A 17,069-nucleotide genomic window follows, 5' to 3' on the forward strand; every position below is an offset into this window, starting at 1 on the left:
TGGGGGGGGGTGGTTGTTGGGATTCCTGCCGGGAATCACAGAGGGATCGCTCCTGTCTCCGGCCGTCTGCCCGCTCCACTTGTTCCTCGCCTCGGACACACCTTTGGCCTCGGCACCCCACACCTTTGGGGTGGGCTGCGGGTGTCGGCAGTGCCCTCCTGGCTGGGGGCTCTGCGGGACCCTTTTAGGGTCGTGACAACCTTAAAAACCCCTCCCAGGTGCACCTTTCTCCACCTGGGGACCTTCAGCTTCTCCTCCGTGCATGGGCTGGCAGGGCCGTGCTCTGCCTGGGGTACAGCACGGCAGATTTGGGGCACCCGCGGGGATGTGGGGGGCGGCTGTGGGGAAGGGAGAAGGAAAAGCACTCGAAGGGAAGGGAAGGAATGGGAAGGGAAGGGAAGCATCTCCTGCGGGGAGGCGTGCGCTCCTTCCTCCAGCGCCGAGCTCATCCTGCAAACTGCGTCGGCACCGCAGCTGCTCCGGCTTCCTGGGAAGTCCTATTGATGCCAAAGCAACCCTGGGGAGGGAGGGGGAATGACTAAAGTTATCCACGGCCGTGTGCTGCTGCAGATGCGGGGTCCTTCCCCCCCTTTTCCCTGTTTTTTTGGGGAGGGGTTCCGAGCCTGTGATCAAAAGCTGGAGCTGGCGTCCATCTGCTTCTGACAACCTGAGCGCTCGCTGGCAGCTTCTGCATTCAGAGCCTTGAATTCCTCAATAATTAGAGGAGTTTTTTCGGAAAAAAATCTCCATCTGGGCTTTTTCATGATGGGAATGAAAAGCCAAGGTGGGTGTGGGAGGGGGGCAGGTGGATTTTCAGCCTTAGCAACCCAAATCTTGAAATATTACATCAGCACCGAAGAGGTGTAATTAAGTAGGAAACAAATGAGCCCAGCTAATCTGTTTTGCTTGTTTGAGCTTAGCGGAGTGCAGAAAACAAACAGAGGCTGAATGATGAATGAGACTTCTTTTTATTTATTTTTTTAAAGGGTTTTTCTTTCCCCGAGCCCCGAGGGGGGCTGGGATGTGGGTCAGGAAACGCGGCCGCTCTCCCCCGCGGCTCCGAGGTCACCCGGCCGTGGCACCGGGGCTCTGCGCCGCCGCTCGCCCGTTCCCCGCTTCAGTTGCCCGCTCTGCCAAGCCGGCTCCCTTGGACGCCTTCCCGGAGGGATGGGGATGGATCTCCGAGCTGCTCTTGCCCCCCGCCTGCGGTGGCATCAAAGCCGCGGCCCCGCGGGTCGCCGCGAGTGCCCTTTAAGGTGGCACTGCCACCTCACCCTCCCTCGGCAGCTCCTCGGGACACGGGGTACCGCTGGGCTTTCTGCAGGAATTGTTGCTCTTGGGGCACCTTTGGGTGCCAGGAGTGAGGAAAAGCTTCATGGGGATGCCACAGGCTCCGCCGTACCCTCCCGCTGTCTCCCTGTCCCCGGCCACCCCACAAAGGACAGGGGGACACGGCCCTGGTCCTGCGGCTCTCACAGCTCTTTAAACACCCCAGAGGCCTCCAGCAGCTTGGCTTTGTCCCTGCGTGTCCCCCCCGGCGGTGTGGCAGCTGCTGTGGCATCTCCACGCTCCCTGTCCCGCGCCCCCGGCAAGGGCTAGGAGGGCTGGGGCTGCTTTGGGGCTGCCTGGGCTTTGGGATCGTTTGGGGCTGCTTTGGGGCTTTGGGATCGTTTGGGGCTGCTTTGGGGCTTTGGGATCGTTTTCCCCCCGCTCCCGGGCGCTGTCGGGCTCCGGCAGTGACACGAGGTGCCAGGAGCAGATGGCAGCCATCGGCCGGGCTGGCTCTCAGATCCCTGTGGCTTCTGGCACCGTGCTGGGCAGCGGCTCCTCGTAACCCCCTCGCTGCCACGCTGCTCTCTGGGGAAAAACTGGGAGGTTTTGGGGCCCCACCGTTGAGTATTTTGCATTTGAGCCCTGTGTCCAACCCGCCGAGGAGTTGCTGGTTGCTGTTCCTGGTGTGATGCCCCGAGCTGAGGATGGGAGGGGAAGATCTTTGTGGGTCTGGAGCGCTGCCCGTCAGTCACCGTTGGTGACAACGACCCTGTTCCCCCACACCCCTCCTGCTAAACCTTGCAGAAATGGATTTAAAACCGGAAGAAAAGAGCAGTTTTTTGGGCCCCGAATGTGCAGGGGGCTGTGCCATGGGCTCGGCTGGGTGGGACGGGGGGGCTGCCACTGTCAGCGTGTGGGGTCACCCCGGCATGGGGAGCCTGAGGTCCTTCCTGGCACCACACTGCCCCAAAATCACACGGCAAAGGAGATGTTCCCAAAATAGGGGAGCCCCAACACTCTGCCCGGTAGTGATGCTCCCAAAATGGGAGAACCCCAAAACCTTGCACGTCAGTGATGCTCCCAAAATGGGGGAGCCCCAAATCTTGCACAACAGAGGAGATGCTCCCAGCGTGCCCGTCCTGCTCAGCGTCCCCCAAAACGCCTCGGGCGCTTCCTGAGCTCCCACTCGCTTGGCTCTGCCCGTCGAAGCCTCCTCGATGGGGCCGTGCCCCACCAGGAGCCCCCCACACCCCTGGCTCTCCCCTTGTACCCCCCTGCCCTCCCTGCCTCCCCTCCGGCTCCTCCTGCCCCCGGAGCGGCCGGGAATTGGGCAGCGGCCAAAATGAAACAAGTTTTCCCCTTCCCTCCTGGGTGACAATTTCAAGCCCGCGGGAGCTCTGTGGCCACCAGCCAGCTCCCGAATCCACAGCCCGAGGGGAGCAGCAGCCCCTGCCTCCCGCCAGAACCGGCACAAGCACTCGTCCTGTTATTCTTGTTATTATAATTATTATTGCATTTATTTTAAATCCTGTTTCTCCTCGGCGAGGGGAAGGTTGGAGCGATTTATTGGCAGGCGTTGCAGTGCCTGCCTGGTTTCGGCAGCGCTGCCTCTTCTCTCTCCGAGTAATCAGAGCCGTTCTGGAAGAGAAAATTGAGCAACTCGGTAGCGGGCAGTGTCCTCCTCACCGAGCGAGCGAGGCTGTTTGTCCTCCTCGTTTGGGTTTCAGACGAATAAATTTGCCAGACAACAATGATATTACCCTCGTCTCAAAGACTTTATCAATTTGCAGTTGTCTCTCCGCTGATAGTTTTTTATTGAGCTGTCTGAGATGATTTCCAAAGAGAGGACTGCAATTTCAACTATTAAGTAATTTGGGAGAGCAATTAGTGTGAATCTGGAAACTCCCTGTGTTGCTCCTGAATAAATCAACCTCTCTGCGAGAGCCGTGCTGAAAGAGCCTGGGCTGATTAATGGGAAAGGGGGGGTTTGGCCAAGGAGAGAGTTCCTTGCCTGGAAAACTTTAATGCTTTGGTGGTGCTGTGCTTCAGAGGGTGTTGGGGGTCCTGGGCGCTGGGGTTTCCTCTGGGGGCGTCCCCTCCTTGCACCCCCATCTCCAAAAGGATTCTCTGCTAAAAGAGGTCCTGGGTTTGCTTCTGCTTTGGTTCTCCTGGGGGAGATGGAGGAGGGGTGAAAGGGATGGGGGCAAGAAAATGAGGGAGGGCAGAGGAGATCCCAGATCCTCCCTTGCCCCAGGATTCCCTGGGACTGGATCCAGCTCATAGCTTCCCGTTTTAAGCTGGGACAGGGTTGATTTAGATGAGATACAAGGAAGATGTATTTCAGGATGAGGGTGGTGAGGTGTGGCTGCCCCTGGATCCCTGGAATGTCCAAGGCCAGGTTGGATGGGGTTTGGGGCACTCTGGGATGGTGGAAGGTGTCCCTGCCCATGGCAGGGCAGGAATGGGATGAGCTTTAATGTCCTTTCCAACCCAAATCATTCCATGATTCCATTCTCTGGTACCACAGGACTGTCAAAGGCCTTGCCAAAGCGAGGTCTCACAGCCTGAGCTGCTGTTCCTGCTCCACAGAGCCCCTCCCCTCTCCTAGGACAAGGCCAGGGCCACTGGCCACGATTTACACCTGACAGATCCCTGCTGGCAGCTCCCAGTGGCTCCCACATCCATCATAGGTGGGATCCTTCCAACCCCTCCCCTCTCCTAGGATGAGGCCAGGGCCTTGATTTACACCTGACAGATCCTTCCTGGCAGCTCCCAGTGGCTCCCACATCCGTCATAGGTGGGATCCTTCCAGCAGGATTTGCTCCATCCCTCCTCAGAGCAGCCTGTGCTTCCCTGCATCATTCCTGTTGTGTAATGGATGATGACATTTCCCTTTTCACTTTTCCCTGGGCTCGGGGAGCTCCCCTGGTCCCCAGCATCACCCAGGGCCAGGAGCAGCTCCTCAGAGCCAGAGGGTGAAGCACAGGGACCACCCCAGCCCTGCTCTCCGCCCCAAGGTCATCCCAGGGAAGTTATTTCTGGCTGCAGGAGCACGAGCCTGGAGAGCCTCCCCCTCTGCAGAGAGTTGCTCCTGTTTGGAGCTTTTTCCTGGTGGCTGCTGCTTCCCCCTGAATCCCTCTGTAATCCACTAAGGGACCTCACATCTCCCTTTCTTTTTCCTTTTTTTTTTTCTGTTCCTAAAACAATTAGCTTGGCTCAAACCCTCTGCAATCCATCAATTAATACAAGCTGCGGCAGTAAATTAAAGGGAAACAGGAACAACTATGCTGGGATTAGGTCACTGAAACTATAAACTTTGGAACAAATCAGATTTCCTTGGGAAGGGAAATGGACAGCAGTGATATGTCAAGCCCTGAGATGAGACAGGCTCGGAGCAACTTTCCAGAGTCTCCTGACTTGGCTGCTGGATGCCAGAACTTCTTCCCCAAGGGAAGTTTTGGGTTGCCAGACCCCGTTGCTGCTGCTGGAAGCTTGGATGGCCAAATAAACAAACAGGGAGAGAGGGAAAGGGGAAAGGGCTGGGGGGAAGCTGCAGGGACACTTTGGGTGCCAGGGCCTGCTCTCCCCCATGGCTGTTGTGCCCTGCTAAAAGGTGGGGTTTGTTCATTCCCAGTTCTCCCAGTGACATTCCTGTCCAGAGCAGTGCTGGGAATGGTGCTCAGGAGGAGGTAGGGCACCCACAGCTCTGTGCCAGCTCAGGGAAAAGGGGATAACAACCCTCCCCAAAGCCAGGGAGAGGGGTACAACAGGGATTTCTGTCCTGAGGGAGGAGATCCTTGTCCTGGAACTGTGGCAGGGCTCAGGCTGCCCCTTCCCTGCTGGACAGGGCTCAGCTCTCCTCCCCTCTGCACAGAGGATGCAGCTGTGCTGGAGGGGCTGGAGCAGGGCTGTGCACCCTCCTGGCAGGACAATCCCAACCCCTGTGCTCCCGTCAGCTCCAGAAACGCCGTTTGGCCCCAGCCCTTGGCTTCAGGAGATGCTGCAATCTGAATTCCAGCATGTCCATGAAGGAAACTTTCCCTGCTCTCTGCACCTTCCCTCCCTCTTCTCTTCCCACAATTTTTCCCAGGTTTGCCCTCCAGGTTGGAGGTGCCAAACCCTGAGATCCTTCCCGGGGAGGTCCCTGGCACCCCGCGGGCACCAAGCGCTCCTGCTGCTGCCCCCGGCACTTCACCCCTGCCCCGCGGGGCCACCGCATCCCGCAGCTCCAGACAAAGTCTCGTTAACGGCAGAACCTCTGCTGGAACAGCGTGGGAGCTGCAGGGCTCGTCCCTGAGAAAAACAACCCAGCCTGGCCTTTTATTCCCTCCTAATGATGTGTCTCAGCCAGCCCCGGCTCCTTCCGAGCGTTCAGGTGGGAGCAAACACCGAGCTCCGGGGCTGGGGAGGGCTCTGCCCTGGGAAAACCGGGAAATAAATTCGCATTTTAGCAGAAGCTTGAACGGTGCAGAAATTCCAGGGGGAATTGGAGTTGCTGCTCCCTGGGTGGAATGGGGCTGGTGGCATCCTCAAAATTCCGTGGTGGTTCCCTACAAACACAACCTGAAACACTCCTGAGGGGGAGCAGGGTGGCGGCACCAGGCCGGGTCTGGAATCCTGCAGGGACGGGAATTCGATGGGACCTGGGAGCTGATAAACCTCAGAGCAGCTTTAACAGGAGGGGTGAACTCTCCAGGGCTGAATTTGGTTCTAATTGTAATTAACACCTCCCTCCATTACAGAGTTACCTACCCCAAAAGTATAACCACCCCTTGCTTCATATTATATGTATATGTGTGTGTGTGTGTGTGTGTGTATGTATATATACACATACACACCCATACATATATGTCTCATACATTAATATAATACATCTAATATATATTAATCTATAAAACAGATATTTATTTATTTATTTTTATAACTGCTAATGTTTGATATATTTTATAATTTTTATATATTTTATATATACATAGAATATATATTTATAGATCTATATACAAATATTATATGTATATTATTATATTTGTATTTAATAATAGTAATAATAATAGCAATAATAGTAATAATAATAATAATAATAATAATAATAATAATAATAATAATAACTAGATCATACTCTGAGTGTGCCGAGGCAGATTTGGGGGACCAGATCTTGTTCAGAAATCTCTTTGGATGCATTTTTGCAGTCAGCAGCAATCCTTGAACACAGTCACAGTTTTTAATTAACATGTGCATTAATTATTTCCTAAGCTGACAACGTGGGCCCCTCAAGGGCACGGTGGGGAGCGCTTTAGGATAAAAGTGGGGCTGTGGGAAGGGTCCCTGAACAGCCCCAGTGAGTGTCCCCGTGCTCCATGGAGAGCCCCACAAAGGGACACTCCACAGGTCCTGGCTTTCCTGGGGCACTGGGGCTGGGGAAAGGATTCCCCATTTTCCATGAGAGTTGGGGCAGTGAGCAGAGGAGGGAAGGAGCGAGGATGAGGAGGGCTGTGATGGAGTAAGGCAGTGACAGGAGCCCAGTCCTGGCAATGTTGGTGCAAAAATTTCCTGGTTTCAAAGGAATATCCCAATTCCTTGTGATGAAACCCCTCCCTGCTCTGAGGGGAGGCAATCCAGGCAAATCCTGCTCCTGTCTGGAGCTTTTCCCAGGGAACACCTGGAGGGATGCTGCTGCTGCTGCTGCTGAGGCACTTCCAGCAGCTGCTGCAGGAGAACATTTCCATGTTCCTGCTGCTGCCTCCCCGCCCAGGGCTGAGCACAGAGCCAGGCTGAGCTGGCTGTGCCATCCTCAGCCTGCTGGGGACAGCGCCTGTGTCCCCTCCAGGTGTGACCCAGCCTGGCCAGGAGGATCTCCTGGGTTTGGCCCCACCAGCCTGGAGTGAAAACTGTGGCAGGAGAGGAGGGAGGGGGTGCAGAGAGCAGGAAAACCCAGAGCAGGGGTGGTTTCATGAGCTCGACACGCAGTTTATTGCTCTTTAACCCCCTTTTCCTGAGTCTAAGTGGGAGCAGGGATGGGAAGAGCAGAGACACTTCAGCCTGGGCTGGGATGTTCTGCTGGTCCCACAGATTTGGCTTTTTTCTTCACCTTCTCCCCTGCTTTATATTTTCCCACCCTCTTAACAAGAGCAGATGCCAGGAACTGTGTTGGTGTTTCCAAACAAAAACTGTGTAGACTCCCAGACTGATGCCAGGAGAAGCTCAAGCAGCTTCCAGGAGCACCTGGATCCTGCTTTGGGAGCAGCAGGCAGGGAATGCTCAGCAGCATTTGGGTAATCCAGGACGTCCCTGGTGCTTCCAACATTAATATCCTCAGTTCCCACCACTGGGGGACAATGGACAGCTTGGGAGAGGAGAGGCCAAGACAGCAAAGAAAAGTGGGATTTGCAGCTGGAGAAGCTGGGATAAGTCTGGATAATTCTGGGATAACTCTGGGATAATTCTGGGATAAATCTGGGATAAATCTGGGATAAATCTTCGATAAATCTGGGGTAACTCTGGGATAACTGTGGGATAAATCTGGGATAAATCTGGAGTAACTGTGGGATAACTTTGGGATAACTCTGGAATAACTCTGGAATAACTCAGGAATAACTCTGGGATAAATCTGGGATAACTGGGGGATAACTCTGGGATAACTCTGAGGTAACTCTGGGATAATCTGGGATAACTCTGGGGTAGCTCTGGAATAACCTGTTCAAACCTCTGCTGGCAGCACCCACCTTCACACCAACAAATTCTCCACCTTCAGCTCCCCTCAATCTTCCCCTCCCTGCATCCACCTGAAATAACTCTGGGATAATCTGGGATAACTCTGGGGTAGCTCTGGAATAACCTGTTCAAACCTCTGCTGGCAGCACCCACCTTCACACCAACAAATTCTCCACCTTCAGCTCCCCTCAATCTTCCCCTCCCTGCATCCACCTGAACCATGGTTTTCTGTGGCTGCTTGGGGTTTTCTGGGGTTTTTTGGGTTTTTTTTTAGTTCTTTTTGGGTTTTTGGGCAGGGAGATGCCTGCAGGGAGAGCGGGAGGTTCAGACACTGGCTAATCCTGTTAGGAAGGCAGTGGTTATTGCAGGGCTTCCAGTGGGACCTGCTAAATGAACCATAATTCTGTAATGAGATTTCCTTTTCCCGGCCAGACTAAATGTTCTTGGCCACTGGGAATAAGAGGTCGGGGAGAGAAGGAAAAATAAAGAGAGAGAAAGAAGACGGGGAGGGGGAGCCCGGTTCAGGCTGCTCTCTCCGGGTTGCAGGGAAGGTTTGGAGAGCTCTGGTTCTTGTGGCTCATTCCCCACCCTGGCACAGCAGCTGGGGCCAGAGGCTGCCCTGGCCCCCCTGCAGGGCAGTGACAGGACCCTGAGAGCAGGAAAAACACCTCTGGGGGTGTGTTACCCCTCCAAAATCTGGAGAAGGCGGGAGAGACTTCTTCAGGGAGCAGCAGGATGCTGGAGAGGGAAGGGGAATGAGCTGTGAGGGGAAAACAGGCTCTGGAGAGGGGGTGATTTCCTGCTGGGAGAGGGGAATTACACCGAGGTGTCCAAAGGGGATTTATTCTGACTTGTAGCTGCAGCAGGGAGCAGTCAGCACTTCCTGATGGGTGATCATCACCCTGGGCTGGGGCAGCTCAGATCCTGTCCTGGTCCATCCCTGGGACACTTTTGGCACTGGGTGAAGACAGGGCAGAGGAGAATAGGATCACTGGTCTGGGAAAACTGTGGGGTTCAGGTAAAAACTCCTGGCAGGGACTGGGATCTGCTCAAAGATCATCAGGCCCTTAAATCCCATCCCGTTCCACCCTGCCATGGCAGGGACACCTTCCACTGTCCCAGGCTGCTCCAAGCCCTGTCCAGCCTGGCCTCCAGCCGCTCCAGGTCCCTCCTGAGCTGGCCCCAGGGCTGGATACATTTCTGGGCAATCCCAGCCCAGGTCCCAGCAGGGTCCCAGTGCAATCCCAGCCTCTGCCATCCCCCGCCCGTCCCCCTTCAGCCTGCAGGTGTCCCCACACTTCCCAAATTTCTCTCTTTTCACCCCAGAAGGAGAAGCCTCCCTGGGGAGCAGAGTGGGCTTGGGAATGCTCCAGGCAGGGAGAGACCCAGGATTTACTCAGAGCGCTTTCCTTGCTTGATCCTGGTGATGTTCAGGGTTTGTTCCTTTTCTTCCTGGTCCTTCTTGCTCTGATTTTTTCTGTCTGGGTGACAAACAGAAGCCTTTGCTTTGCCAAAGGTTCCTCTGCCTGTGCTGGTCCACTGGGGTGAGAGTTTTCCAGAAATTCCTGGTGGTCCTGGAAACTCCTGGGCTCTGTCTCTCATCCAGGTGAGAAAAAAAAGAAAAATGTTTGGATATTTTTATTTTTCCCTTTGAAGTTTGGCCCTGGGGGTGCTGCAAACCCTGATCTTTTCTGTGCCTTTTTCCCCCATTTTTAAAATGGGAATTGGGAAGGAATTGGTTCTTTTCCAGCCCTTCATGGGGCAGTGCTTTGCTGGTCCAAGGTGGCCTGGTTCTTTGTGAGGTTGTTTTTCCTCTTTTCTGTGTTTTTAGCCTCCAATCCCTCCCTCGGGCTGCATGGATGGGCACCTCCTGCTCCCAGTTCCCAGCTTTTTCCAGCCCATCAGCTGCTCCTGCTGCAAAACACAGGGATGAGGAGGGGAAAATAACATTGCTAAAAATAACAAAAAATAAAATCTAAAAAAATTAAAAAGAACATTAAATAAAATTTTTAAAATAGAATAAAATTAAATAGAATGAAATAAAATGTAAACAGTAAAACAACATTTTAAAAATAAAATAAATAAAATAAAATAAAATACAGTTGTTTGGGTGCCACTCTCCTTGGCACCCTGAGCACCTCTCCTCCCTCCTGTTCCTGATTATCCCATACTGGCCCAGAAAAAATTGTGGGGCTGGATTTGTGCAGCCTGTGGGATTCCATCCCCCTGGCCAGGCTTTCCCCGGGATCCAGCCTGGAATGAGCCATTCCAAAGAGCTGCAGGGCGTTAAGGAAAGCCTGGAAATCAGAGCAGGCGGGCCCCTGCCGGGTTTCCTGGCAGGGAGAAACCGGATATCCCGGGATTTCACCTCCTCCCACCACAGACTGGACGGGATTGTGAAAAAGGCCAAACACTTGTTTTTAAGATTTTAAAAGTGTAATAGTAATAAAATTGTTGTAAAAATAGTAATATAATTAGAGTAATAAAAATTTGGAAAATCAGGATTAGGACAATACGAGACAATAAAAACAAAGAGTTACGGACGGTCCAGGTACCTCTTTCGGGACAAAATAAGCCCAAAAAAGGACCCAGGTTAACAGAGGATTAACCCTTATAAATAATAGCCTGTTGCATATTCATACACCTCATACATGATGCATAAATTCCATTCAAACAAAGGATTCTGTCTGGTCAGTGTCACCTTCTTCCTCTGAATCCTGACAGCATCTTCAGGGCTGAGCGAGGTGGGGAGAAGTTTGTTTCTTCTGATAAGGGAGCAATAAATTCTTTTTCTCTGGAAGATGTAGGTGTCCTGTGGCTGCTATCTCAGTGCGAGTACCTCATTCCTGTCTTAAAAAAAAGTATCTTACATAGCATAGCTTCTGTTTTACCATTATGTTATAACCTAAAACTATATTTAACAAGCTACTTAACAAAATTAATACAGCATAACTTTGTAACATAACACATACAATATTCATTTTAATATTTGTGAAAAGCCAATCATAAAATACCCATTTTTCAGAGGATCCAGGTGCAAGTGGTGGGACAGGGAGATCCGGGGGTGCCCAGAATGAGATCATGGATGGTTTGGGATGGAGGGACCTTAAAGCCCATCCCATCCACCACCCTCCACTACCCCAGTGAGAGAAACACTGCTCACTTTAAAATGTAAAAAGTTTACTGAAACCTTATCAAAAACACAACAGAAGACTGAATAGAGAAATTATTATGCTGCCAGGACCAGAGGATTTTCCTCACCACGTGCTCTCCCACACAATGGAGGTTTCACCTTTTAACCCTTTGGCCCCTCCCAAAGTTCTGTCCATGGACTCCTCCTTCCCTGCCCAGTGCTGGAGATCTCTGCCTGAAATCCTGATTGGAGCTCAGGTGCTGCCATAGCAACGAGTGACCCTCCCAAATGTCCCAAACCCAGAGCACCCCTGATAGCAACACAAGGGGGTAAAACATAACTATAAATCTATAAAATTAACATGTATGCATGATATTTGCCTTTTAATTGTGAGAGCCAACCATGGCATTGCTCATCTGTCAGGCCTTGCTGCTCCAACCCCTGTCCGGTCTGGCCTTGGACACCACCAGGCATCAGGAATCCTCTCCCTGCCCAGGATTCATCCTGGGGATAAACATCCTCAGTGTTAATATCCTGGAGGAAAACATCCTTGAATCCCCCCCAAAAGCAGCTGGGATTTCTGGGCAGCAATTCCAGCCCTTGGTGGAGTTGCCATCACCCCCTGGAGGTGTCCAGAGGGGGAAATCCTCCAGATTTTAAACACAGGGACAACTTCCCTTCTCCAACAGCACCAAAACTCTGGAAGGTTTGGGGTTGTTTTTCTTTCTGGGGATCCCTTTGGTCTCCCTTTCCTGAGGGGAGCATCCTGCATCCATGGGCTTTATCCCTATGGGCTTTGTCCTGGCCAATCCAGCTAAATTCAGGATGGGTTTGGGAGCTGTGGGAAAAGGGTGTCTGAAACGTGGGGGATAAACCCAGGGAGCTGGGCTTAGAGCTGGAATCCACCCCGGGAATCACGAGGGGATGGCAGGGATGGGTTTGACTCCAGGCAAAATCTCCATCAGCCTTCTTGGAGATTCCAGCCCCACCCAGGGATGGGGCTCACAGTGACCCCAGTGAGCCCCAGTTCCCTCCAGTTCCCTCCCTTTCCTGGGACCAGTCCAGCCTGAGATCCCAGGGGCTGCTCATGGGGCAGGATTTGGCTGTGGGGAACCTCTCCCAGGTGAATCACTGGACTGTGTCTGGAGGTAGCCAAAAAACTCCATATCGAGTTGGTACTATTATTATTATTATTATTATTATTATTATTATTATTATTATCATCATCAGCATCAGCATCATCAACAACATTATCATCATTATCATTATTAAAAATTTTATTATTCTATATTATTATATTATTTTAGGTATTATAATATTATATATAATGCTATATAATATATTATATATATTTATATATACTATATAGGATATATGGTATATATAAACATCATGTATACTATATATTTATGATATAGTATTGTATTTTTTTTTTTTTTTAGTTTTTTATTTATATTGAGGTTTTTTAGGGTCTGGCGTGTCCAAATCTGCTTCTGGGGCTTGGTGCTCAGCTCTCTTGGCCAGGCTGGTGTTTGTTGGCTCAAAGCAGAGTGGTTTGGGGGGCTGAGAAGTTTAAATACCTTCAAATTCCAGCAGTGTCAATATCCCATTAAAGCCGTGCCAGGAATAAATCCAGACTCCTGGCAACATCTGCAAACTTCTCCTCGGTTGGTGGGAAGGCTGAGCAGAGGCTTTTTGTTGGATTTGGGGGAAAAAAGGAGGAAAATCTGACACCTCCTTCTCTTGAGTTGTTTGTCCCTCTTTTTTTGGGAGTCGGACTGGGAGAGCTCCATGGCAGCTGTTTGGAATCAGTCAAACGGGGCTGATTTGGAGGTGAACATCACTCAAGGGTTTTTCTAAATTATTATTATTATTATTATAATTTTGCTGGGTGTGATTAATTTGGGAGCTGGGATTTGCCCTCCTCATGGTCACCTTCTCCTTGCTCTTTGCTGCTCCATCCAGGCTGGAGGAAGCTGGGACCTGGAATCATGGAATGGTTTGGGTGGGAAAAGAGCTTAAAGGTCATCCCATTCCCATGGCAGGGACACCTCCCCCTGTCCCAGGCTGCTCCCAGCCCTGTCCAGCCTGGCCTTGGACACTCCAGGGATCCAGGGGCAGCCACAGCTGCTCTGGGAATTCCATCCCAACCCCTCTCCATGCTCCCAGAGAGCAATTCCTCCCCAAAATCCCACGTAACCCTATTCACTGCTCCCTCCTCCTCGTGGGATGCCCGAATTCCCTGCTGGAGTGTATTCCCCGATACGCTTTATATACATTTTATTTATAATAAAATATACATTTTATGGGAGTGGGTCTGGAGCAGGGAATTGGAGCCTCCTCCCTGCAGGCCAGCACCAAGGGACTTTGCTGCTTCGTGGTGGATTATTTTTATCATATTATTTTTTCCCTCCTTGCTCCTCTTTAGAAATGAAGAAGTCGGCAGCAGCTGTTTCTGTGCTTTTGGGTTTGCTTTGTGCTGTTTTTTTGCAGTGAATGCTGTGCAGATTTGGCTTATCAGGCTGCTCCACTCCTCCCCGGCCCTATTTACCCAGAGCCCCGGCCCTTTCCTGTGCTTGTCACCACCCACCCCAAGGTGCTCCAGCGATAACTTTTCACTCCGGATTAGGGATTTGGGGCTTTTCAAAAGAGTCTTTAAGCCACAGCCCTCAGAAATGTGTCACTTCGTTAAAAAAAAAAATAATTAAACCTCGAAATTTACTGCTTAAGGTTGACACGAGAGCGATTTTCCTCGTTTGTAATTACACCAATTGATCTAAAGATTCAAAGGTGCCGTTTGGGGGCCTGATCCCGCTGGGAAGGAAGGGGCTGGAAACAGGGACTCAGATGGCACAAAATCCTGGGAACCGGCTGGTTTTAGCCGGCTTTAATGATCTCGATTCCGCTGATTCCAGTGGAGTCGTGGAGCTCTGCTGCTGCTGCGAAGCATCTGCCCCCAGCCTCCAGCTGCTGGGGATGGCTCAGCTCAGCCACTCGTGCTTCAAAACAGGGTTTGCATCTGAATAACCCAGGAGTGACTCCAGCCCCTTTCAGACTGCCAAGAGAGGTTTCAAAGCGGGGTTTTTTAATCTAAATTACACCCCGGATTTACAAGGAGTCCTTGAACTTTGGGGTGTTTGTCAGCCCTTCAATGAATCCTTAAAATGATAATGAGAGCAATTTGGATTTTGATGGGAAGGTGGCAGGCCTTGGGGCTGGAGGAAATGTGACTTTTGAAGGGAGGGGGTTGATATTTTGAAGTAGAATTTTAAAAGAAATGCAAGGGAAGACAGACAGGTCCTTCCCTGCCCTGTAACAGCGATGAAACATGAATTCATCCCCCTGGAATTTCTTGTTTGTGTGCTCCCATAATCTCATTTCTTTGGTGTCTGTATGAAGCTCGAGATAGTTGAATGCCAGGAGCCAAATTCTCTCGGACTAATATCTTTTTATTAGATTTGCTGCGTGCGTGTGTGCCCACGTGTGAGAGAGAGAGATCACCCTTCATCACCCACCCCGTGCCGAGGAGGAGGAGGAGAGGAGCTCCCAAGGAATCTTTCCAGCAGAGTTTTCCAACTCTGACCCCCAGGGCGGGGAGATTTGGGACATAAACTTGGCTTTTGGTGGGGTTTGCAGGTGTCTTGTTGGATACTGGGGTTTATGCTGGGGTATTTTTCGTTGTCACAGCTCTGCCTGGTCACTGAGGGCTGTGACAGCTTCTGGAGTTGGCGGACAAATTTTCCCCTAAAATGTGGCGGGGAGGGAGGAGCTGGGAGCTGGCCCAGGATGTTTTAAAAGCGACCTGCCCTGGCCATGAACTCCCAGGTTTTAAGGGTTTGATCAAACCCCAGTTTCGCTCCAAACCTGGCTTCGATGAGCCCCAACCTTTGCCCCGTGCAGAGGGGCCGATGCCAAGGAATCCCAAGAGGGTGGGTGGGTTCCGAAGGGGCCAGCGGGTCCCTCCTGCCCCTGTGCGGTCACAGCGACCCTGCCCCAGCCCGCCAGAGCTCCGCGACTTCCCGGGCTGTGCCGGGGGTCGGGGAAAGGGAAGAGCGAAGAGCGAAGGCTCACTGCCACCTCTAGGCAAAGCCCAGCATCGGCGCTCGCTCTAAACTGGAGCACGGGCAGACAATCCTGGGATTTGTCCCAAATCGCCGCAGTGGCAGTGCCAGACCCCGCTCTCAGCTGTGCGCGTGTGTGCGGGGTGTGCGCCGCTCCGCAGCTCCTAAAGCTTTGGTATAAATATGTTCAGCCCTTCCCCTGGTCCGCGGGCTTTAATCCCCTGCCGCACGCATTTCCAGCCGCGTGGAAAGAGCAGCCCAGTAACTCCCGAGCCGCGGAGATCGTGTGTGTGATCCCTGCCGAGGCCACGCGTTCCTAAGGATCTTAGGGAGAGCCGAGCACCCTGAGCGGCACATTCCCGGCGGATCCCGCTTGCTGGGAGCTCCGGCCGAGGGATCCGGCTCCAGCTCCTCGGCACGCTCCCCTGAGAGAGGTGGGTGAGGGAGAAGGGCAGCAACAGAGGGAAGCAGCGGGAGCGGCGGGCTGGGAAGGAAATTTGGGCATTAAGCTCTGGGTTTATATTTGGTTTCTATCCCTAACCACTGAGCTGCTTCCAGAGGAGAGGGGGAACGAGGCAGCAGCGCTGTGAGGGGCGGGGAGGCGGCTCTTCCCTCTCCCGAGCAGTTTTGGGGGATAACTTCCCAGGCAGCACCGCCCGAATTGGCTCCCAGCTGTGGGAAAGGAGAAAGCAACTTCCATGGACGAGGCTGGCTGGGCAGGGCTGGGAATGGGGGGGGTTCCTCCAGAGCTGGGGGCTGCTCTCTGGGGTGCTCAGGGAGGGTGAGGCAGGATGACAGGGACACGTTCCCTGCGGAGAAATGCTCTCCCCAGACGCTTTTTGCTGGAGGGAGGAAGGCGCAGCCTTGGCTGTCACACCAGGAGCTGTGCGGGGAAGGGGCTCAGTGGTGCGGCTGTGCTGGGGAGGGTCTCGCTCCACCTTCTCCATTCACAGCCCACCCTCTGCCTCCTCAGTAGTTGTTAATGAGCCTCCAAGCCTTCCCTGCCCGGCTGACTCACGGCTTCCAGCGGGAGGGAAAGGCTACCTGGGGCTCCTCCCTGGCGCAGGCCGCCGGTTCCCCCCGCCACGGGGACACTTTGCTCCTGGCTCACGCGGATTTCCGGGCAGCAGCAGAGCTCCCGGTTATCCCAAAACGAGCGTGGTCCCGCTCCGATCCCCGTGGGGAAGGAGGTGCTGCCGTGCCCCCGGACGATGAGGTCCAGGGATGAGGAGAGCTCTATTCTGGGATCCTGGGCTGGTTCTTGCGCTGGGATCCCGCTGCGGGTAGAGGATGGGAGGTCTGGACTGCCAAAGCCGTGTCCCAGAGTGGCACAGGGAGCTCTGCTCCCCTGGATCAGGGCTCTGCTTCCTTGGGTGTATCTGCCTCGCTGGCAGGAGGAGCAGGAGGTGCTGGTGGACGTGTGTTGGGGTGGCTTTGGCAGTGCAGGGTCCCCTCAAACAGGTGACATCACAGCCACCAGCCCTTCGTAAGTCTGCATCTGCCTGCACCCCTGTCCAGGGAAAACTGCTCCAGCCCACAGAGCCCTGCAGCTCTACGGCTCCAAGCTGTGAGCCCTGCAAGGAGAAGGGTTTGGACTTTTCCCAGCCCGAGCTGAGCTGCCCATCGCCAGACCGTTCCCGGGTCACAAAGTCCTTTGTCACCGCTGTGTGCCCACTGCTTCCTGCGCGGGGCAGCGCTCCCCGGCCGCTGGGTTAGTGCAGATGTCCTTGGGTAGCTTGCTCTTAGATTAGTCCACCTGGCTCTAAACAGGCAGAATCACGTTTTCTTAGCCCCAGACAGTGTTATAACCTGATCTCGGTGAGGAGGGGAGGAACGGGGGAGGCAGCCCCGATTCTGCTGCTGCATTTGCCCGTCCTCTCCGCCTCTGCACC

The 17,069-nt window shown here is 53.1% G+C and overlaps 1 protein-coding gene across 2 annotated transcripts in view; it reads left to right on the plus strand.

Annotated features, from left to right (window-relative positions):
* NOS1 (nitric oxide synthase 1) overlaps window positions 1–17,069 on the plus strand; it is a 76,062-nt gene that overhangs the window by 432 nt on the left and 58,561 nt on the right. The window lies entirely within an intron of this gene.

Source organism: Pyrgilauda ruficollis, unplaced genomic scaffold (assembly GCF_017590135.1).
Source record: "Pyrgilauda ruficollis isolate IOZ18807 unplaced genomic scaffold, ASM1759013v1 scaffold9, whole genome shotgun sequence".
NCBI lineage: Eukaryota > Metazoa > Chordata > Aves > Passeriformes > Passeridae > Pyrgilauda > Pyrgilauda ruficollis.